Source organism: Tupaia chinensis, unplaced genomic scaffold, assembly GCF_000334495.1.
Source record: "Tupaia chinensis unplaced genomic scaffold, TupChi_1.0 Scaffold000101_1, whole genome shotgun sequence".
Classification (NCBI taxonomy): Eukaryota; Metazoa; Chordata; class Mammalia; order Scandentia; family Tupaiidae; genus Tupaia; species Tupaia belangeri.
The window spans coordinates 5,485,496-5,509,212 of record NW_006159565.1 but is presented as its reverse complement, the minus strand read 5'-3'; the positions used below and the strand labels follow the sequence as shown (position 1 = coordinate 5,509,212).

At 37.3% G+C, this 23,717-nt stretch overlaps 1 protein-coding gene across 2 annotated transcripts in view; it reads left to right on the top strand.

Moving 5' to 3' along the window:
* Positions 1–9,044, top strand: part of LOC102499676 (O-acetyl-ADP-ribose deacetylase MACROD2-like) — a 223,519-nt gene extending 214,475 nt beyond the window's left edge. For both annotated transcript variants that reach the window (XM_014585984.1, XM_006143653.1), the window contains exon 11: positions 6,947–9,044. The gene's annotated coding sequence lies outside the window, so the exon portion shown is untranslated. The remainder of the gene's footprint in view (positions 1–6,946) is intronic.
* The last annotated feature ends 14,673 nt before the right edge of the window (positions 9,045–23,717 follow it).

Here is a 23,717-nt window from a genome sequence, read left to right as displayed (position 1 = left end):
CATATACACTCACATAAACAAGTTTTTATAAACATTCATCTTTTTTTTTTAACCTTGCTCATGTATTTAAGGTATTCTACTAAGCTACAGAAATGATATGGCTGAGAAGTTTCCATTAAAAAGTAATGAAGTGAGACTAAACCTGAACAATTTAAATGCAAGTTCCTCAGAGTTTTCCTGCTGTTAGCCCTCTCGTTGGTCTAGGTTTTTCTTATATATCTTCTCATGCTTCTATGTTTTTACTATCCAGATAACATACCAGGATATGTGTCTTCCTTGGTTAATGTCAAAATAATATTTTCTTTGACCACACATAAGTGTGAACTTATATGTTAACCCAACTGTTGGGTTGTCAGAAAAGTCATGACATATTTTTCTATGTTTTTCTACATAAAAATGCATCATGACTTTTCAAACCACCCAATAAATATGTTGTTGAAACTGAAAGGCCAAAAATTATTTCAGAGAAAACAGATCTCCAGGAAGAAGTGAATTTCACAGGGTCAGTGGGCTGATGAATGGAAGCTTAAATACTCCCAATTCACTATTCTTTGGTGATACCATACAACTCCCTAAATGATCGTGAGCTTATGCACACTGTTGCCACAGAACAGTCCTCACTGCTTCCCACAGCAGCATTTGTACACAGCTGGGTGGGTTTGTAGCAGTTCTCCAGTAGTTCATCACAAAGGAGGACTATTTAATTTTCTGAATCACATTTTCATGAAAATTGGAAGCACAATTACAGAAGTCAAAGACATGATGCAAGAATGTTCAGTGTTGTGTAATCTGTAATTGTGAAAACTCAGGGGTACCATAAATGACAACAGGGGGATGGTTCAGTGAATCAATGTAATACATTGCAAATGTAACAAGTTTCAAGGATTTGAGGCCAGTGAGATGGTTATACATCCTGAACCTTTGCTTCTGGAGAAATACGGCAGACTGAGTGTAGCTTCCAACTTGAACTTTAAGAGCTCTTATAATTTTTTTTTTTTTTCGCACTCTCGTAATGCTTGCTCCTAGAATCTAGAGACCATGTAAGAAGGTCAGGCTATACCAAAGGACGAGCAAGGTCACATGGAGAGGTCCTGGAAACAAAGAGGCCATTTTGAATGTTCTCGTCCCAGTGTTCAGCATTTGGAGCAGATGGACTGCCCAGCAGAGTCTAGGCCAGATTATAGAGTCTTGAGAAATAAATCACTGATGTTTGAAGCTACTAAACTTAGGACTTTAGATCGTGATACAGAGTTAAGGCCTATGGCCAGGTTCTTGTGTTCTAATGCCCACCTAGGACATTCAGCCATTCAAGGCCAAGAGTCAGAAGTGGTACCTCTGTGTAAATTGATCTGGGATTCCCAGCTTGAGAAATTAATAAAACTTGTGTTTATATAGGATGCTATGGGGCGGGGTAGGGGGAGCTCCTAGAGATAGAAACTATAACTGCACCTTGAGTTTGAAACAAAAATTTATGCTCTCAGTCATGCAGTAACAAAATGATACATTAACTTAATAATTGATTATAAATCAGTATTATTCCTGAAGTATGAGGCAAACAGAAATATGATACCATCATATGGAATTCCTACAGAGGAATAAAAAGATTCTGAAGATGAGTTCACAAGGTTAAGACTTGCAAAACACACAAGGAAATAGTCCATCATGAGTGAGAGTCAGTGGGCAAAATTACAGGACAACTAGCACATGAGAATTTGAGAGAATAGAAAATTTTGAAAATTTCATAAAATAACTACATAAAAGATTTAAAAATAAAACAGATATAAAACAATAAAAAAAAGAGCAACACTGAAAAAGTAACAATGGAAAGACCAAATAAAAATGTAGTATAAAAGACAAATAAAGGGACCAGCAAATAGCGTGGTGGTTAAAGCACTGGATTCCCACATGGCTGGCCACACTTTGAGTCCCAGATACCTAAGATCCCAGGAGAAGAATGGACAAGTGTGTATAGTTTAGGATTGCTAAAACATATACACTCATATAAACAATCACCCTCTGGGGAGTGATTTTTCACTTTCTGTCTCATTTTTTCCTCTCTCTTTCTGGCAAACACAACTCCCCTATGGCAAAAACCTCTAAAAAAAAAATTAAAAATTACGCTGGCCACCACATGTATGCCCAAAATCTTAGGAGAATGGAGGAGAAGGAATGGCATCATGGCCATCCCTTCCAGCGGTCAATATCTCAATTTCTCTCTTCCTCTCTGGTGAGTGTACATGCTCTATGGCATAAATCTTGGAGAAGGAAAAGAGAAATGAAGATCAGAAAGAGAATAAGCAAGCCATTTTATGTCCAATAACAGCACTGCAAAGAGATTACCAATAGCAAATATTTGAAAGTTAATGGCAGTAGATTTATCAACATTGAAAAAGTCATGGATTTTAAATCAAAACAATAAATTACAAGGACTTGTATGCAAAATAAATCCATACCTAGAAACTTCAGAAAACCAAAGATTAAAAGAAATAAAATAAAGAAAAAGAATAGCTTGCCTAGAAAGAAATAACTATTATCTAGTCAGTAGGTTTCTCAACACTAATAGTTTAGGGGAGATGACAATGGAATTTTATACCAAGTCTTCAAAACTTAGAAAAAATATTTAAATATAGAGTGTGATAGCTTTGCTATCACTTAAGAAAATGATCTCTACCATTTTCAGAAGAAAAAGGTGGTTACTCACATTTCTTTTTCTTAAAAGCTACTAAAGTATGCATAATATTGAGAAGAAAATTGAGTGTTAAAGAAGGTACATGAAACAATTATAAACAATTATAAATTATAAACAAAGAAAATGTCAATCTCAGAGGTGAATGAAAATAGAGTATAAAATATATAGTAAAAATTGGTGAGCAGTTAAAAATAGAGTGAAAAAATTGTGTATGTTTTCAATAAATGAAATAAAGCATACTTTTTACTGTGTGAGTTTGTATATACTTGTCAATATACATGTACATAAAAGTATAAAAACATTCAAGTTGTTGATTTATACAAATGCCAGGATTTTGGTTGTTTCTGGAAAGAAAGAGAAATAGTTCTAATTTATCATCTACCAGGACTTCAGTGTATCAGATTAGCAGGTGGCATGATGGTTAAGGAGCTAGACTCCCAAATGGCCAACTGTGTTTTGAGTTCCAGATCTGGCAGCTTGAAAATCATGCTGGGTGCAGGCGCATGCATGCCCTAAACCCCAGGAGAACAGAGGAAAGAAGGTATTATGGCATGGCCATCCCTTCTGAGGGGGTAATTTCTCACTTTCCTCCTCACTGTCTTTCTCGCTCTCGCCCCTGAAAACACGTGCCCCTGGAGAAAAAAAAAATCAAAATATAATTTTAGTGTAGCTGCAATATTTTGCTTTTTAAAAACAAAAATTATGAAGAAATTTGAAAAATATTAACACATGTCTAGCTAGGGATTTATATATGCAGGATTTTTTAAAAACTGCACAATTTTTTAAAGTCCATGGAAAATGACTATTATAAAAAAAACTATGCATGGATTTCAAAATTTTTTACACCGAAGTAAACTACTTTAATCCCAGTTTTTCCCAAACTTTTTGAAATCCCCTTTTTTCAAGATGTTATATTGTCATCTATCATTATAAAATTTATTATTAAAAGTTTCTGATTTTTATCTAATGAAAAATGTAGAAAAAATATTATACAAGAATCCTCCATAAATTAATTATAGAAATACATCAGTATTTACCATCAGTGGAGGAATCATGTAGGATTCTTTCTTCTCCTATTTTTTGATACTTTAAATCTTGTCTACAATAAGCAAGATTCTATTTTTGTATATACATACACAGCTCAAAAAAAATTTTTTTTAAAGATTCATAAGCCACTAAGAAAGAAATTTAGCTTAGAGATCACCTGCTCTAAGTCTTCCTTGCAGGGATGAGTCATCTAAGACCTGGAGAAATGGTTGATGTGCTTGCATTCATATGCTGATTCACTGTTATTTATAAGGGCTTCCTGAACCTAGTTTCTTCTACTTTGCCATAGCAAACATTTTTTTTCCCTATTAGTCTAGTACATTTAATGATATGAAGGGCATCTTACGACAGTTAGTAAACTGGACTTTTAGATTCCTTCTAAGCAGAAACTAAAGAGAATGACTATTAGTTAATTAACGTCAAACAGCTCATGAAATATATTTGGAATTCACATTTTATGCTGTCATTCCCAGGCAGCAGGGGGGACTTGCACAAAGTTGGTCATGAGCCTTTCCAGGTTTAATTTGATTTGGATTGAGATTTCTAACCACAAAGGATTGCAGATATACAATACAGAACCATGACAGGTATCACCACACTCCCACCAGTACTGAATTGCAAAGTTAATAATGTCAATTGTTACAGAGAATGTGGAGCTACTGGAACCCTCACCCATGGCTGGTGGGAGTATAAAATAACATGATTTGAGAAAACTGTCAGTTTCTTACAAAGTTAGGCATATATCCATCCTATGACCCAATAATTTTACGTTTTTGAGAGAAATGAAAACCTATAGGTCCAGCCACAGTGGTGCTAGTGACTGCGCAAAACTGAACAACGCTGGGGACCAGCAGTTAGCGTAACGGCTATGTCGCTGGACTCCCACTTAATCAACCACAGTTCACGTCCCGGACCTGGTGGCTTAAAACTCACGCCGGGCATGTGTGCGTGTATGCCCAGGATCCTGAGAGGAGAATGGAGGAGAAGAGATTGCGGCGTGGCCATCCCTCCTGGGGGGTGATTTCTCGCTTTCTGTCTCGCTGTCTCTTTCTGTCTGGCTGGCGAGTACACGCGCCCTATGGCAAAAACCTCTCAAAAAAAAAAAAAACAAAAAAAACACTGAGCAACGCTGGAGCCATACAGGAGGCCCAAGTTCAGATCTTGGCAATCTGATCCTGTTTGGGAGCATGGTAAGACCCTGTTTCTCTCTGTCAGAAGAGTGAGCGAAAAGTGAAAATCTATACCCACAAATGCCTTGTACAATATTTATAGATAGTTTACTCACAAAATTCCAAATTTGGCATAACCTGAATGTAGACCAGCAGAAAAATGGACCCCCTCAAAAACCTGATCTATCCACACAATGGAATGCCATTTGGCAATAAAAAGCAAAAGATTCCCGTTAGCAAGCACCAACATGAGTAAGTCTCAGAAACACTATGCTGAGTGGAACGACCCAAGGACAAAAGTGATAGCTGTGTAATTCTATTTGTATGTAGTTCTCGAATTGTGAAAAGTAACCTGTGGTAATAGAAATCTAGGGAAGGGAGCTTACTGAACTGATGGAAATGACATTTTGATAGTTTGTATGCATTTTTAGAAACAGATTATGCATTTTCAAAGTATGCATTTTTCAAAACAGATTGAACTATAGGCTTAAATCTGTACATTTCCTAATAGGTAGATTTTTTTTCAAAGATTTATCTAATCCCACTTTTTGTTATCATTTTTTAATTTGACCAGAGACAGAGAAAGAAAGAGAAAGCAAAAAAGCAAGTCACCAGGTCTGTGACTCGAACCACGGTCGGCCATGTGGGAATCCAGCACATTTAACTATCATGCCACCTGCCCTTAATAAGTAGATTATTATAGGTATTGGGTCATTGGAGAAGTCATGACATATCTTTGTTTTTCTATATAAAAATATATCATGACTTTTCCAATCCCCCCAATATTTTGGAGATTTTTTTTTTAAAAAACTGAGGTATAGGTCTAGCCACTGTGGAGAACAATATGGAGGTTGCTCAGAGACCTTCAAATAGAACTACCATATGATCCAGTGATTCCACTCCTGAGTATCTACCCAAAGGACAGGAGAGCACTCAGTCAGAAAAGCACTTGCACAACTATATTCATTGCAGCATTATTCACGATTGCTAAGATATGAAACCAACCCAAATGTCTATAAACAAATGAATGGACTAAAAAATTGTGTCACATATACTCCATGGAATACTATTTAGCCATAAAAAACTACAAGGCCCTGGTATTTGATAGAAAGTGGATGAATATGGAAGATTTGTTGCTGAGTAAAGCAAGTCAGGCTATGAAAGAGAGACATTGTAGGTCTCCACTTAACATATGACTGCACTTAATGGTAGCGATTGAAAGACTGGAAAACAAAAAAGCATTAAAAATTGTAATGAACACTAGAGACAAAGTGGAAAGCGTGTGCATGTGCAATGGACACTAGAGACAAAGTGGAAAGAGGTCGGGGGGAGGGAAGAGCATAGGAAAAAAAATTTGGGGAAAAATAGAGAGGTAAGACACTTGCAGGACACAAATATGGTCTATTATCTGTTGATGAGAATGTGTGTAGTATTCTCAGCTGGGCCAGACTGAGGTAAATATCATGCTTGGTAAAGTCTCTTTACAATCTAAATGATGTATAGCAATTGAATGTATGAATAAAAATAAAAACCTGAGGTATAAAGAGTATAGGTTCTTCTAGAGCACAGTATGTTAAAATTCTCTCATGGATAAAGAACACATCAGATACTTGATAATTAAGGACTCTAGTGACGTAACCATCATCAATTTTGCAGATCAGCATTATCTAAATTGTTATTATTGATCATATGCTGATCTGGAAACTAGAGCATGTGACTGGGCCTGCAAAGGAAAAATCCCCCCTTCAAGATTAGGTTTTTCCAAAGAATAATTTGAAGAGTTGAAGTAATTGAACCCATCAGTCAAACCACACTGTCATTGTGACACACGTGTATTAGCAGTGATTTATATGCTCCTAAAGATACCATGTGTCAACAATTTCAGCCTAGATTTCCAAAGTTCTTTGATAGATAAGTATTCCTAGGCCTATTTCAGGGGTGAGAGACACTTAAATGGCTATATTAAACAGATATTCCTGAGTAAACCTATGAAGATGTTTTATCTTTAATCTAACAGAAGGTTTCTCTTTGTCTTTGGCAGGGGCACAAGCTGAAGCAAAGGATCAAAGAAATGGCACTAAATGACAGTCCTCCGCATTTGCAAGAAATGGCACTAAATGACAGTTCTCCTTGTCATTTAGGCCCTGGGCCCTTTGGGAAAAATGGTGGCACTTGCTGTGGAGGAGGGTGGGGGTGGGGGGAAGGCAAGTCCCAGGAAGGATGGAGAATACTTTTCTCTAATTTCTCCTGCTGCATTTTGTTCTGCTTACCGGTGGAAAAAAGAAAGAAAGAAAAAAAAAAAAGGTATTTCCTTTAATTTGGCGGGAGGACCCACATCAACACATCTTTCAGGCACTATCCTTGTAACTTCTGTCTCTTCTCTCACAACTTTGCTGCAGGGTCTCAGTGGCACTGTTTAATACCCACATGTGTATCCGGGCCCCCGTCTGCTTTTTCAGTTATTTCACAAAGCTGGTTGTACAGTGGTTTCTTTAAAGAAAGGAAAGGAAGACCATTGTTGGATAAGCTGCAAGCTAAATAAGCTAAATTTCAGGAATCACCAACGTCCCAGTGTCAGTACAATCCACAAGGAGACAGGACAGAAAATAAGCAAAGCCCTCAGAAACCATTTGTGCAAGGTCTGGATGATGAGTTGAAAATATTTTATTCAGGGATTCCAAAAGCATAGTCTGTTCCATGTGCTTTATGAGGAACATGGAAGTTGGGTTTAATCCAGAGCAGAGAACAGAGGGATAATGAGGAAGGTGGTCCTTGGCAGCCATCGGAATCTCTTTCTTCATAGCCAGGACACAGGTGCATTCTTCTTTGACATCGGCTTTAAACAGAGCTTATGTGGTTTGTGAGGTTTTTGTCATGCACTTCAGTGTGGAACCCACCAGTGAGATGCACCTGTTTTGCTCCACAAATGTAAGCAATGACTTTCTAGGTGCTGCAGTTAAGAGCCAACAGAGGCATTTAGAACCCAAACATATGCATGTGGATAATACTGCAAGTTCCACTTGAAATCTCTCTTTCTCTACATGCTTTTCATGAAAGAACATCCTATCTTCACACAAGGTTTGATGGCCCACAAAGCATTCTCATTTCAGATGAGAGGCAGTTAGAGTTCTTGCTAGCAGTTTTAACTTTCCTGTCTGGGTGTAAATTTCTCAGGCCAAGTCCAAGGCAGACTTGATGGTCCTCTCATCTAGAAATCATTGAGTCTGTACCTGAAGAAACAACAATTCTGACAACCCGAGAGGATGATGGTACCGTGATCTCAAGGAATGAAGATCTGGAAGAGTCCAGGCCTCATCACAAATGTCCAACCAGAGCCAAGCTAAGGCCAAATACCTGCTTCCCATATCCCACCAGGGTTCCACGGCCAGTCACTTGTTTTCTGTGGAAACTGACATTTTTTGCATATCTTCTTAAATCCATTATCCTGATAAGGGCTTTAGAATTGTAAGTCGTTTGCATTATTTCTCTTAATAGATGGAGAAAAGTAGTAGTTCAAATGAAATAGTTCCTAAATTAAAAGGATATTCTGCTTTCTAAATATACCATCAAATTTCCTCTGGAAAATTTACCTTCCTGTCCTTCTACAACTTTCAGCTTAGCCTTTCTGAATTTATTGCCCTTTCTAGATTATTTGGTATTTTGAAATAATTATTTGGTATCTAGCTATATAAATAAGTTATATATGTAAATGTTTTAACATTTTTGAAAAAGCTACTCAGCAGCACAACAGTAGTGATAGTGACTGTATGATGTTAGAATATGGCCATTTCTCCTCCTGCCATTTTCCTGCTTTGATATGGAAGCATAGATGTCCTCTACTGCCATCAGATGTAGCCTTCTACAAAGACACGGAAAAGTCTCATTTTAAGTGATATAAGTGATGATGCCATCCAAATACTGATGTTTCTGTATTTCATGTCATCTTTAGAATTTAGCTAAAAGTCACCATCACTGAAGTGCTTGACAGATACAATCTGCTAGAACACATTTTCTTCTAATAGTTGGATACTGGTGTTCCTCAACCATAGTAGTGAGTTACAGTTGAAAACAAGAGGGTCGGGACCAGCAGTTAGCATAATGGCTATGTCGCTGGACTCTCATGTAGTTGACCACGGTTTGAGTCCCAGACCGAGTGGCTTAAACTCACACCGGGTGCATGTGCATGCACGCCCAAGATCCCGAGAGGAGAATAGAGAGGAGAATAGAGGAGAAGGGATTGCGGCATGGCCATCCCCTCTGGGTGGTGATTTCTTGCTTTCTGTCTCTCTGTCTCTCTCTGTGTTTCTGGCAAGCTCACGTACCCTATAGCAAAAACCTCTCAAAAAAAAAAAAACAAAAAACAAGAAGGTCGAGGTTTTTTAGTGAAGAAAGATGAAAAACCTAATAGCCCTGCTGGGAACAGCAGGATTGGAATTATCTGCATCCTAGCAGTCTCCTTATCATCAACCACCACCATTTTATTCATTCATTTTAAATGTGGCTGGAATAAAAGTGGAAAGCTGCGAACACTCCGTACCCTAAAGAAAAAACCTCTAAAAAAAAAAAAAAAAAAAAACAAGAAGGTCGAGGTTTTTTAGTGAAGAAAGATGAAAAACCTAATAGCCCTGCTGGGAACAGCAGGATTGGAATTATCTGCATCCTAGCAGTCTCCTTATCATCAACCACCACCATTTTATTCATTCATTTTAAATGTGGCTGGAATAAAAGTGGAAAGAGGGAATTCCAAAAATAAATAAATAAATAAGCAAGTTTTGTATCTAGGAAACTAAAAGGATGAGGAATAAATATTGTCAGTCTCATTCCTGAAGTTTAAGCTTCTTTTGTAATGAAATGACATGTTTATTTTTGCTTTGTTGTGCTTCTTGGTTGCTGTTGGCTATACGAATTTAAGCTTTAAAAGAAATAATGAGGTTCATTTCCATTTCAATAGTAAAATATTGAAATCCAGCTATTGGCCAGATCTGACACTTCAATACAGGAAATTTTTATTTGTCAGGGTTGTCCTCACGCAGTTGGTGCAGTGCATTCAATTTGAAACGTTGGTTCTCCTATACATGAATTCTGCTGTCGATTTCCAACCATACTTTCACCAGGGTGTGTGGCATGAAGGACTATGGGAGGGAGGGAGGAAAATTGGCCTGTATCAGTCCTGTTTGCATACAGAGGGTCAAAGTAGGCCTTCGCCGTCATAGTTGTAATTAAAAAGGTACTCAGTGTGTGAGACAAAGGTGCTTTTTTCCTCTAGCTGGTAACTACTCAGATGATGGACAAGTCTTCTTTCATAAACACTTACAAAGGAGGCATCTGAAACACTGTCTGAGATACTGGGTCACATATTAATCACCGCAGCTAATTGTAAATCTTTCTAGGAAACACTGAAAAGCCTCTTTGTGAATTAATACAGTTCTGCTTGACGCACTTGATTTGAAAAGACATTTCTCTGTATGTGGTGCATGTCAGCTTTGCTTTGAAAATAACAAAGTTAGCAGAATATGTTCAATATATTTTCTTGGGGACTAGGGTTTTTATCATATGATTCATTAAGGATTTGCCTTACCCTGACATTTGTGATATAAAGGAAAATCAGAAAAAAAGTAATTTTCTTGATCAAGATATGTTTTTACTTAATGCAAATAACTGTAGTCTGTTGCTTGCAAGGAAAAAAAAATGTCTTCTGAGATCTGGTATAAACTGCTAAATAGGATAATACGTGCCTCTTTTGTTAAACCAGCATTTAAATGCTGGACTGCTTCTAAATCTGTTTGTTTCTTTTCATCTGTGCCATAACTAAGAAACTTAAACAACTGTTGCCTTCATATTATATTTGTTAGAGCAAAATACAAATAAAATTTGTTTGAGAGGATAACGTGGAATTATCTGTGTTTTGTGAAATTTGTTCTTAAGTCACGAAGAATTAGTAACTCAAAAGGTTTACTTAATATTATCTCTTTGTATGCAAATGTGTGTATTTAAAATCATCCCTGTGAGTTTACCTTTAACTTATTGGTATCTTTCCTTTACTAAGACTGGTTAGTATTTTGGCCATGTTTTGGTTGTGTAGACCCAATAGCGTAATGTCTACATTTTCTCTGAATATAAGATCATTAATTCTCCTAGCAACAGCCTCTGAGATGCAAAATAAGTAATTGTTAAGATAAAGCCAATGGTTCCATGATCATTGGTATCTTTTAGAACCCAGCATCCATGACTGGAATTCTTTCTGGGTACCTTTATGAGCCACTCCCTATGCTGGCTATATGACTGCAGTCATGATCCTCCTCAGTCTATTGTTGATGAAATTAGCATAGCATGGCACAGTTAAAGAGCTTGGCAATGGGCCACCAAAAGTCACCATGGGGAAAAGTCCTTGTTCTTTAATCGGGTTGTCAGAAAAGTGATAACGCATTTTTGTGACAGAAAAACAGGAAAATATGTCACAACTTTTCCAACAACCCAATAAACATGAGTATACATATTCCATCTATTTTCATTTCCTTTATCTCCTACAGAAGAGGTGCTAACAGAGTTATCATTTCAGAAGGCAATAAAGGAAGTCGCACCCGTTAGCAAAGGAAACCAGAGACTTACTTTGGTTTAGGAAGAATAATATTTTTAAAACTGCTATGCCAAAGGAGCATTTTTCTAGTAGTAAATAAGGTTTGATGAGAAAAAATAGTAGGCAGGACAATCTCATGCTGCAATGGGCAATCTCAACAAGGATGCTTCAGAATGACAGTCAAGATAATTTGACATGATTCTAGCACTGCTAGATACAGTTTTTCATTTACATCCAATTTTTCATCTCTTTTCCTCTTACGTTTCTCCCACAATACTTCTTCCCTTTGCCTTACATATACTAAAGGTGGCACTAAACATCACTAACTGGCCCAGCCAAGGAGCCCATGCCGGATGCCCTGCTCAGTAGGCTGAGGCCACATGGGAGGCCCAAGTCTGACTCTACCCCAAGGAGCAGGGGTTAATGGTGCATAGCTGTAGTCTCAGCCACTGGAAGGGTGAAGCAGGAGGATTGTGACAAAGTGACATCCTGTCTAAGATACCACACACCTACCACTACCCTCAAAGGAAAAAAAAAATCTTAATTTGACCAGTGCCTCTCAGGGCTACAAGAGATAACAATACGCTCTTAAGGTGTTTATGCCAAATCTCTGGCACAGTTGTAGTGCTATGAGAACAAAGCACCTCTATGCTTTGGTTTGAAGACAGAAATACTAATGCATACCTGAACTCTCTTCCAAATTTGAATGAGAATGAAGTACCAAGGTATTTTACTTTGTCATTTGGAAAATCACTTGGTAAATTGTTACCATTAGTGTTGGCTATTTGATACATGCAACGTGAAGGCACTTTCTTCAGTTCAAAACTCTACCAAAAGAATAAATGATGTTTACAGTTAGGTAGTAACTATAGTGAGATGAAATCCTATTCCACTCAAATTGATTAAAGTATATCCCCAAAGCAAGGATCCATGAAGAGAAAATTGTTTTACTATAATTAAGTGAAGGATGTGAGTTCTTTAAACATACAGGAAAGTTGAGAATTTTGCACCTGAGAGGCTGCTCCTGGTGATTATATAGCCATCGCCCTTCCACAAAATGAATGTGCTGAATTACATCATAAATGCTATGGATATCATTTGAATTGTCATGAGAAAGAGAGAAAGAAGTTGAGAGGCTCATGAACATTTAAAGAAGAAAAAAAGGATAATTGGTCTGAAGGCTAAGCTCTATCATAAACAGTGCCATGCTGAGAAAATACAAGTGAAAAAGATCAAGATGCATTAAAAGAGGAACACCAAACAAAAGAATGAGGAAGGCTCCAGAAGGAGCAATGTCCGCCTATCTGTTGGACAGGGAAGGACTGTCCTGAGCTAAAATATTTTCCAATATGATTAAACAAAAATGAAAAGAAAAAGCAGGGAAATGGTAAGTTCTTGTACCCAAAGTTCGGGTCCAGGAAGAAACAGAAATACTACAAGTTATTTGAAGGACCAGTAGGTGGTGTTGTGGTTAAGGTGCCAGGCTCCCATATGGCTGACTGAGGTTTGATTCCTGGACCTGGCAGCTTCAGGCTCATGCCAGGTGCATGAGCATGTGTGCCCCAAATCCTAGGAGGAAAGTGGAGGAAGAGGGATTACAATGTGGCCATCTCCCTTGGGTGGGTGATTTCTCACTTTCCCTCCATCTCTCTCTTCCAGTGAGCACATGTGCCCTATGGCAAAACCAAATTGGGGGGCGGGGGCAGATTTATTAAACAGGAAAGAGAAATAAGTCATGGAAGAGGACAAGTCTTCTTTGTTGGAGATTAATATTATTAGAAAAACACCTAAATATGAAAGGTTCATTAGGCCAATGGGAACTGAAAACCACCTTTTGCCTGACAATATTTGGTATAAAGAAGAATCCCTCATCCAAACATATAACTTTGGGTGTTACCACCAAGGGTACTGTAATTGAGATGAACATGAGCAATTTGGACCTTGTGACATAAGAAGATAAGACTATTTGGGAGATATATGCCCAAGTTATAAACAATATGCTGTCTTCCTGGTTTGATAGCAGTTTCATACAAGTAACTCCTTGTAATTTTTGAAGATGATACACCAATCTGGACAACCACCATGACTGTGATGTTTCTAAATACTGCTGGTCTTACATGTCTGCAATCATCAAAAGGTTATTTATTTAATTGTACAAAGCCATTGAAGTTGCTTGTTAAAAAAAAAAAAAACATGAAAACATATATACACAAAGCATTGGCACTAGGTGTACATTTTTAAAGTCATGCTTTCCCTGATAATAACCAATGAATCTGTAAATAAAGGGAAAAGTAGGTACAGCTTTCTCATTAATCCGTATAAAAGAACACAGATTTAAAGGAGATAACTATATCAAAATGCACTTCCCTTACCAGGGGAGGGGTCTATGCCTTTTTCTACTGAAATTGGATGTGACTCTGATTGTTGTCCCCATATGCAGGCAGAAATGGCATGTATCACTTCAGGCAGATACCTTGAAGGTTCATTCTTCTATATCCTTAACTACCATGCCACCTGCCAGCCCCTTTATTTTTCTATATCCTGTAGCACGATCAACAACATCCCAGGCAAGCAGCTCTGTTGGCATAGAATCTGCAGTGAAGACTGGAGTTGCATTTCAGGCAATTCTCCTTGAGAAGGTGACCTACCTGAGAAATAATAAATATGTGCTTCAAGAGCTGGGGTCATTTATTGCATGAGCATAATCCAGCCTATATGAACAGATCCATATGTCATCAAAGCATTTAAATAAAAAGTCCAAGAATCTTTGTGAATCCACCTCTCCCACCTCATTTTGCAGGACTCTACCTGGCTTATAACACTGCAATGTACTGACCTGCCTATGCTAGAACAGGCCGTGTTCCTTCCAGCTCAAAGACATTGGAATTTGATAGCTTCACCTTCCCATTCACACAGAGTTAGTACCTTGCCACCCAAAGATCTCAGCTGTAATATTACTTCCTAGAGATTCCTTCCCTACTTCCCTATTTCAAAGGTGATCCTCCTTCCCAAAGGATTTTAGGTTTCTTTCCCATTTAACTCCATATTGTTATTTCATAACATTGATAATAATTTGCAATTTTTTCCTTTTTTAAAATTTATTTAACTTTATTTGTTATTTTTATTTTAATTTGACCAGAGAGAGACAGAGAGAGAAAGTGAGAAAGCAAGCCACCAGGTGGGAGACTCAAACCATGGTCAGCCATGTGGGAGTCCAGCATTACAACCACCACTCTACCTGCCGGCCCCCTGCAATTTTTTACTTCTTTATACAATAGGAATAAGAAAGTGTAAGACACAATTCAGTGAAAAATTATGTTCCTCCCACACTCCAGTAATTAGGCTTACCTTGAGAAAACCTCTATCTGGTTAGAGAGAACTGTGGAAATACAACAGGGAAAGGATGAGGGAATGGAAATCATAGCATGAGATCCTGTGGAGGGTGCTGGTCTGTCTATCTCCAGAACTAAGAGCAAGAATTTCTGTTTATAAATTATCTACTCAGCCTGAACAAACTAAGACAAACACTATTAAAAAAACCATTGGGATAAAGCCAAAGCTGTACTTAAAGGAAAAATTAGTTTTAAATGCTTTAATTCTGCATTAAAACATTTTTACACTAAAATTTACAAAAGAATGCTTAAGGATTTAAATTTCAGAAACAGGAAGACTCCAAAAAAATGAAGATTGTACATATATACTTAAAAATAACTTTAGAGTTCCATCTCCAGGCCTCTGACCAGCAAGGGCTGTTGAGGCAGGAGCACCACTGCCCCCCACCCCAGCTCCAGCTCTCCCAACCCCAGGACAATCCTCTCTAGAAAAATAGGCCAGCTTTTTTTTTTTTTTTTTTTCTTTTGTTAATTTCCTACTCCTCCTTGCCCCACAGATTGGCCTCCACTTTCTAGCAGAGCCCCCATTCCATCTCCAGGCCCCTCTTTTCTCTCCTCTTATGTTATCATCTCCTCCTCATTTTCCACCCTCCCAGAGGGACTAGGCAGGTCAAGACTCATAGTTCTGAAATACCCTAGTATTATAAGGCTCCCTAGGATCCTCCCTTTTAATGAACCACCTGTGGAAAAGGAGATACTGCTCTTCAGAAAACTGAATAGAATACTCCTCTTGAGACCACATTGCTAAAAACAACAGAAGACAGACATCAACACACATCAGTCCACAGCAAAAGGGAAACCCACTTGCTCCTAGTCGAAGAAACATAATCCTAAGAGGTATGCAAAAGTAAATACATCTCCCAATGGCTAGAAGTAGAAGAGCCTCAGGTCTGAATAAACCAGGAAATATGTCTCCATCAAAAAAATAAATAAATAAATAAAAATAACTCCTCTGCATCTCTCAGAAAAAAAAAAAAGACATTATCGAAATGTCAGAGAAAGAATTTAGAACATTCATGGTGACAAAATTCTATGAATTGGAACAGAAAAAAGAGGATAAACTACAGGAGATTAGAAATTTCTTCCATGATATGAAAGAAGAAATGGACACTCTAAGAAAGAAAGAATCTTCTAAGAAAGAATCAGATGGGGATCAACAATTAGCGTAATAGCTATGTTGCTGGACTCCCATGTAGTCGACCACAGTTCGCATCCCAGACCTGGTGGCTTAAAACTCACGCAGGGTATGTGTGCGTGCATGCCCAAGATCCCAAAAAGAGAATGGAGGAGAAGAGATTGTGGCATGGCCATCCCCCCGGGGGTGATTTCTCACTTACTGTCTCTCTGTCTCTCTCTGTCTGTCTGGCAAGTACACGTGCCCTATAGCAAAAACCTCTCAAAAAAAAAAAAAGAAAAGAAAAGAAAGAATCAGATGGAACTATTAGAGATGAAGTCTATAATACAGGAAATCAAAAACTCTCTTGAAAGTATTAAAAGTCGATTTTATCTTCTATATTGAAGATCGAATCTCCAATGTAGAAGATAAAATCTCTGACCTAGGGAAAAACACCAAAGAGATAGAGAAAATAACAACAACAACAAAATGAGGATAATATATGAAAAATACTAGATTCCATTAAATGTCCAAACATCTAAATCATTGGCATTCCAGAAGGTGATGAAACTAATAAGGGCATGGAAAATCTATTCCATGAAATCCTGGAAGAAAATTTCCAAAGTCTAGAGAGGCACTTAAAAATCAAGACCCAAGAAATACAAAGGACCCCAAATAGAATCAACCCAAGAAGATTTTCTCCAAGGCGCATCTTAGCCAGACTGGCCGAGACCATACTAAAACTGACAAGAGAAAAACAAGTGACTTACAAAGGTCATCCTATTAGGCTAGTACTAGACCTTTCAACAGAAACAATGTAAGCAAGGAAAGAATGGGAAGACGTATTGAAAGTGATAAGAGAGAAACAATTTCAACCAATATTATTATATCCTGTAAGATTATCCTTCATATGGGAAAAAGATTAAAATATTTTCAGACAAAACCTGAAAGAATATGCCAACAACAGACCAGCACTTTAAGAAATCCTGAAGAGAGTACTATTCCAGGAAAAGTCAAGAATGAACAGCCAGAAATAAAGAAATAAAAGGCAACCAGGACAATGGCAAACTTAAATGTCAGAACAAGTCTGGAAATATCGATAATAACATTGAACATTAATGGATTAAATTTTTGAATCAAGAGATACAGATTGGCTGAATGGATTAAAAAAAAAAAAAAACAGAAACCCTTCATCTGTTGCCTATAGAAAACCTACCTCATGGATAAAGACATATATAGAAAAAAAGTGAAGGGTTGGAAAAAGATTTTCCATGAAAATGGGAACCAAAAATGAGCTGGAGTCACGATACTAACTTCTGATAAAATAGGCTTTAAAACAAAAACTATTTGAAGAGACAAAGAAGGGCACTGTATTGTTGTAAAAGGGTCGATCAATCAAGAAGATATAACACTTGTAAATATCTATGCACCTAACACAAGAACACCCAGATAAGTGAAGGAAAGACTGTTAGATCCAAAAGGGGAGATAGACTGCAACACACTAATTGTTGGATACCTCTACACACCACTGTCCCCTCTGGACAGATCGTCTGGAAAAAAAATAGGTAAAGAGATAAAGGATCTAAATGACACCATAAATCAAATGGATTTAACAAACACATATAGAGCATTCCACCGAAAAACCACAAGATACACCTTTTTCTCACCCCCACATGGATCTTTTTTTGAAGACTGACCACATGACAGGGCACAAGGCAAGCTTCTACAGATTCAAAGGCATAGAATCTATATCCAGCATTATCTCCGACCATGATGGAATTAGACTTGATTTTAATTTCAAGAGAAGTCCTCAAAAATACACAAATACATGGAAAGTAAATAGCCTACTCCTAAATGACTTCACAACTACTGAAGAAATAAAGACTGAAACCAAATATTTATGGAAGCCAATGAAAATGAGGACACAAGTTTCCATAATCTTTGGGACACTGTAAAAGCAATCATAAGAGGGAAGTTGATAGCAATTAGTACACATAAGATGAAGATAGAAAGAAGGCAAATGGATCACATAATATCATGCCTCAGAGAATTGAAAAAGCAACAGCAAAAAATAAATCCCAAAACTCCAGGAGAAAGAAAATAATAAAGATACAAGCAGAAATAAATGAAACAGAAGATAAACAAACTATACAGAAAATTAATGAAAGTAAAAGCTGGCTCTTTGAAAAGATAAACAAAATCGATACACCAGTAGTGAGACTTATTAAGAAGAGAGAAAGGAACCAGGTAAATCAAATCTGCAATGAAGCAGGCAATATAACAACAGACATAGTAGAAATAGAAAACATCATTAGAGGATACTATGAACAACTATATGCCAAGAAACAAGAAAACCTGGATGAGATGGACAAATTCCTGGACACATATAATCTACCAAGATTGAGTCAAGAGGAGGTAAAAAGTCTGACTAGGCCCATAACAAGCCAGGAGATAGAATCAGTAATAAATAACCTCCCAACAAAGAAAAACCCTGGTCCTGATGACTTCCCCTCTGAATTATACAAAACTTTTAAAGAAAAGTTAACCCCCATACTGCTAAAGTTATTTCTAAAAATCAAAAAGAGTGAATCTCTCCCTAATTCATTCTATGAAGCCTCCATCACCCTTATCTTTAAAACAGAGAAGGACAGGACAAGGAAGGAAAACTATAGACCAATATCTCTGATGAATATAGATGCAAAGGTTCTCAGCAACGTGTACTCAACAACTTATTTAAAAAATTATACATCACAATCAGATAGGCTTTATTCCAGGAATGCAAGGTTGGTTCAACATATGCAAAACCATAAATGTAATACACCATATTAACAGAAAGAAAGATAAAAACCATATGATCATATCAATTAATGCAGAAAAATCATTTGATAAGATACAACATCCCTTCATGATCAAGACTTTCAGCAATATCAACATAGAAGGGTCATTTCACAACACAATAAAAGCTATCTATGAATAACCCACAGCGATCATCATCTTGAATCAAGAATGGCTGGAAGCTTTTCCACTTAAAATGAGTACGAGACAAGGATGCCCACTTTCTTCACTTCTTTTCAATATAGTACTGGAAGTCTTTGCCAACACAATCAGAAAAGAGAATAAAATAAAAGGCATTCAAATAGGAAAAGAAGAGGTGAAATTATCAATATTTGCAGATGACATGATTGTATACATAGAATAGCATTTCTATATATGAACAGCAGGCAGACTGAGATAGAACTGGAAAAAGTAATTCCATTTACCACAGCCACAAAAAGAATAAGATACTTAGGACTAAATCTAATCAAAGAAGTTAAAGACCCCCACAAGGAAAACTATGAGAAGCTAAAAAAAGAAATTGAAAATGACACAAAAATGTGGAAGGACAGCCCATGGTCCTGGGTTGGAAGAATTAATATGATCAAAATGGCAATTCCACCCAAAAATATCTACATATTTAATGCAATCCCAATCAAAGTATCAGACACAATCTTCACAGTTCTAGAAAAGACAATCATACAAGTTGTCTAGAATCATAAAAGACTTCGTATTGACAAAGCAATCCTGCACAGAAGAGAGGAGTGGGTGGCATTTCACTGCCAGACCCAAAAATATACTACAAAGCTGTGGTAATCAAAACAACATGATACTGGCACAGAAACAGACAGGTGGACCAATGGAACAGAATAGAGTCCCTAGAAATAAGTTTCAAAACATACAGTCAACTGATTTTTGTCAGAGGATACCAATCAATCCAGTGGGAAAAGGAAAACCTATTTAGCAAATGGTGCTAGAAAAACTGGATATATCCACCTGCAGAAAGATGAATCTGAACCCCTACCTCTCACCATTGACAAAAATCAACTCAAGGTGAATCAAAGATCTAAACCTAAGACCTCAAACTATAAAGCTGCTACTGGAAAACACTGGGGAAACTCTGGGAGACATTGGAATAGGTAAAGACTTCTTAAATAAGACCCCCAAAGCATAGTCAATAATCCTCAAAATAGACAAGTGGGATTACATCAGATTGAGAAGTTTTTGCTTGGAAAAAGGCACAGTAATTAGTGTGAATTGACAGCCCTCAGAATGGGAAAATATTTTTTGTAAACTATGCATCTGATAAGGGACTGATAACCAGAACACACAAGGAACTCAAACAGCTGTCCCAAAAAAAGATGATCAACCCTCTTAAAAGATGGAAGAATGAGTTGAAGTAAACCTCTCTCTAAGGATGACAAACAAATAGTAAATGAGTTTTGTGCATAACTATCCAATAACAATAAATAAATGAGTGTTTTTTTTAAAAAAAATTAGCAAAATTAATATAATATGAAGCAGAAAACTCACATAAAACAAGTTCATGGCAGGAATGAGAAAAAGATACTGAAAAGCCACCCTAACTAACTGTGCATATTTTGTATCAAAACAATACATACAAATTGTCTAAAACTTAGGAATAATCAGATAATAGTCTCAATTTATTTTCATTTCATATTTCCATAATGTAACCATATTATATTTCATTTATATATGTTACTTTTTCAGTTGATTGTATCACAAGCATTTTCTTGTCAAAGACTTTCTCAAGTAATTTAAAATATTTTATCATATGACTGTAATTTATCTTTCTACTTCCCTATTTTATGACTATCAGGTTACTTGAAGTTTTCCCTGCTTTGAGTAACAGTGGAAAGAACACTTTAGGTCACAAATTTTGGTTTACATTGTATATATTTCCAGGAGACAATTTTCAGGGTTCATGAACATTTGATACTTATTACCAAATTACTTTGCAAAGTCATACTGCTAACAATTGTAAAGTGATTATGTCCATTTTGTAGAACTCTCTATCAACCTTGAGGGCCCTATTGATAATGACAATAAAATATGTCAATATGAGAAATAGTATGTCATTATTTTAATTAGCATGTTGTCATTTACTAAAAGAAAGTGGACAGATTTTTGTTAGTTACTTATATTTCCTGACTGATGAATTAATCTGTTTGTGTTCTTTGGTTATTTGTCAATTGGGAATTTGACTTTTCTATTGATATGTATGAGCTCTTCATATATTGATAGTATGATCTTTTGGTCATATTTCCTGCATATAATTTTCTGCTTGCACTTTACTTTTATCTTTTTTTTTTTTTTTTTTACTTCAGTTTTATCTTTTTTTTTTTTTTTTTGAGAGGTTTTTGCTATAGGGCCCATGCACTCACCAGAAAGATAGAAACAAAGAGACAGAAAGCAAGAAATCACCTCCCCCCCCAGGGGGGATGGCAACACTACAGTCCTCTCTCCTCCATTCTCCTCTCGGAATCTTGAGCACACATTCACGTGTGCCTGGCGTGAGTTTAAGCCACCTGGTCCAGGACTCAAACCACAGTTGACTACATGGGAGTCCAGCAACATAGCCATTACGCTAACTGCTGGTCCCCCTCAGTTTGTAATTTTTATCATGGTATTTTCTGACACACAGACTTTTCCATGTTTTTACATAATCAAATCTATCTCTGTGCTCGCTTTCATCACTTTTGTAGTTGATGTTTATTGATTTTGCCTGATGAGCAGTCATTCTTGATTCTTCTGGCAATAAAGGCCTTTGGCCTAGTATAAAATTGAACTGGCTTTCAGTGCTACTCTGTCCCATGAGACAGATATAAGTTCAAAGCTGAGCATTCGCAGGAGTCTCCCTGTAGGATTGGTTTAGAAAGGCCATGTAACCCAAACTGGACCAATCTGTATCTTCCCTATGACTTGATATATAGTTATCCGAAAGAATGTCTCAAGTTACATCAACTTGGACATTTTAGCTTTTGCCCTGACTTTGTTATGTGAGCCAAATCCCTTTTTAAACATGCTTGAGTTAGGTTTGTTGCTCTTGCGAGTCCTTCAATTCTCTGAAAGTGAAGAACAGACTTTTCACAATGTTCTGAGGGGCCCCACATGATGTCTCTGCACTTTCTCTTTCATACCACTAAATTCTCATCTCCTATTCTCTCCCCTGGGCTTATCTACTTCTATCCCACTGTCCTCCTCAAATCTCCCAGAAAGTCTCTCACCTTAAAGTCTTGCATTAGCCCTTCTAGAACTCTCTTCCTCCATATATGCATATTGTTACTTTGCTTGCCTTCCTGGTGTCTGCTCAAAGCTTTCTCATGAGGTTGTCCATGACAAGCTTCTCTAATGCTACAAGCAATATGCAGCTCTGGCCTTCCTGGGCTCTGTTATTTTCTTCTTTTTTCCTGCACTTACCATATAGTTTACATATTCATTAAATTTAATTTTAAAACAAAATATAGAAATGGTCTCCCTACTCTAGAAGGAAAAGGTAGAATCCATGAGCATGTGGATTTTTGTCTGTCTTGTTCACTGAAGTATCTCAAACACCAGGGTAGTACCTGCACATATTAAGCATTCATTAAATATTAGTTGAATTAATTATGGAATTCTCCTGAGTACTTTATTCTGAGAAACCCTTAACAAATTCCCTTTCATAAGACCAGTAACCATCTGACTGGATTCTCTTTCTTTACTTATTAAGTAAAAATAGAAAAAAAGAGATTAAATTAAATTGTGGTTATTAAGTAAATTAAGCAAAATAAGTTTGTATCAGAACAAAGGAAAAGGAAATACTGTTTGCAAATTTATTGTGAGAACTTTTTTTTGGTTCAAAAATTATACCTCCTTTTCTTTGACTGGCCAGAGAGTACATGTATCTGTTAGAAAGACAGAGACAGAGATACAGAGGGAGAAAGCATCCCCCAATGAGGTGTGATCACACTGCAGTCTCTTTTCCTGCATTTTCCATCCTGTAGGGATTTTTGGCACGCATGCATACATGCCAGCATGTTTTCCAAGCCACCAGGACTAGTACTCAAACAGCAGAGAGCTTTTAACCACCAGGCTACAGGAGCAGCCCCATGACTATTTTCTATTTAATGCAAAACAAAGAAAAAGAAAACTCCTTAAAACTAAGCAGGACCCTGATCTGATGTTACCATGGTCTATTATTTTCTTCTTAATTTGCCAGAGAGCATGTGTACTCGCCAGAGAGAGTAAGAAAGACAAAGTGAGAAAGCAACCTCCGCGGGGCACGGTCATGCCACAGTCACTTCTCCTCCGCCTCTGGATTTGGGCATGCATGCACATGTGTCCAGCATGTTTCTCAAGCTACCAGGTCTGGGATTTGAACCACACAGTTGGCCATGTAAGATTCAGCTGCCTTAAACAGACTGGCCAGGTTATCTTTCATATTTGAGGGTAAAAGACAACAGTGGCCGTGTAGGTGGGACTGGACAAACTATCTTGAGTTGACTTTTTACTTACATCACAGACTTTCATGATTTGGGCAATTTTCCTACAGGCTGCCATCCTGTGGTGTTGTCACCTTCTGCATGTTCCTTCCAAGGTCACTATGAAACAAGGAAAGATAATGAGTCAGACACAGTAGGGACTACACATTACCACTGCCTTGGTTTCAGTGACCACAACTGAGCCAACTGGCTTCATCTAATTCCTAGAAAATGTGGTTTAGCCAAGTACCCAGCAGGAAAATGAAATCAGGAAATACCTAGCATTTCCCTGTCCTTCTTCCTTTGAGACATAGCTGTATGCTATGGAAAAGCCTGTATATCTGCTCCCCAAGAACAAACCAATCATACTAGTTAAGGAGGGAGTATCATCTGAAAATCTGAGGTGATCAAAGACATACCGCATTAAGCAGAAG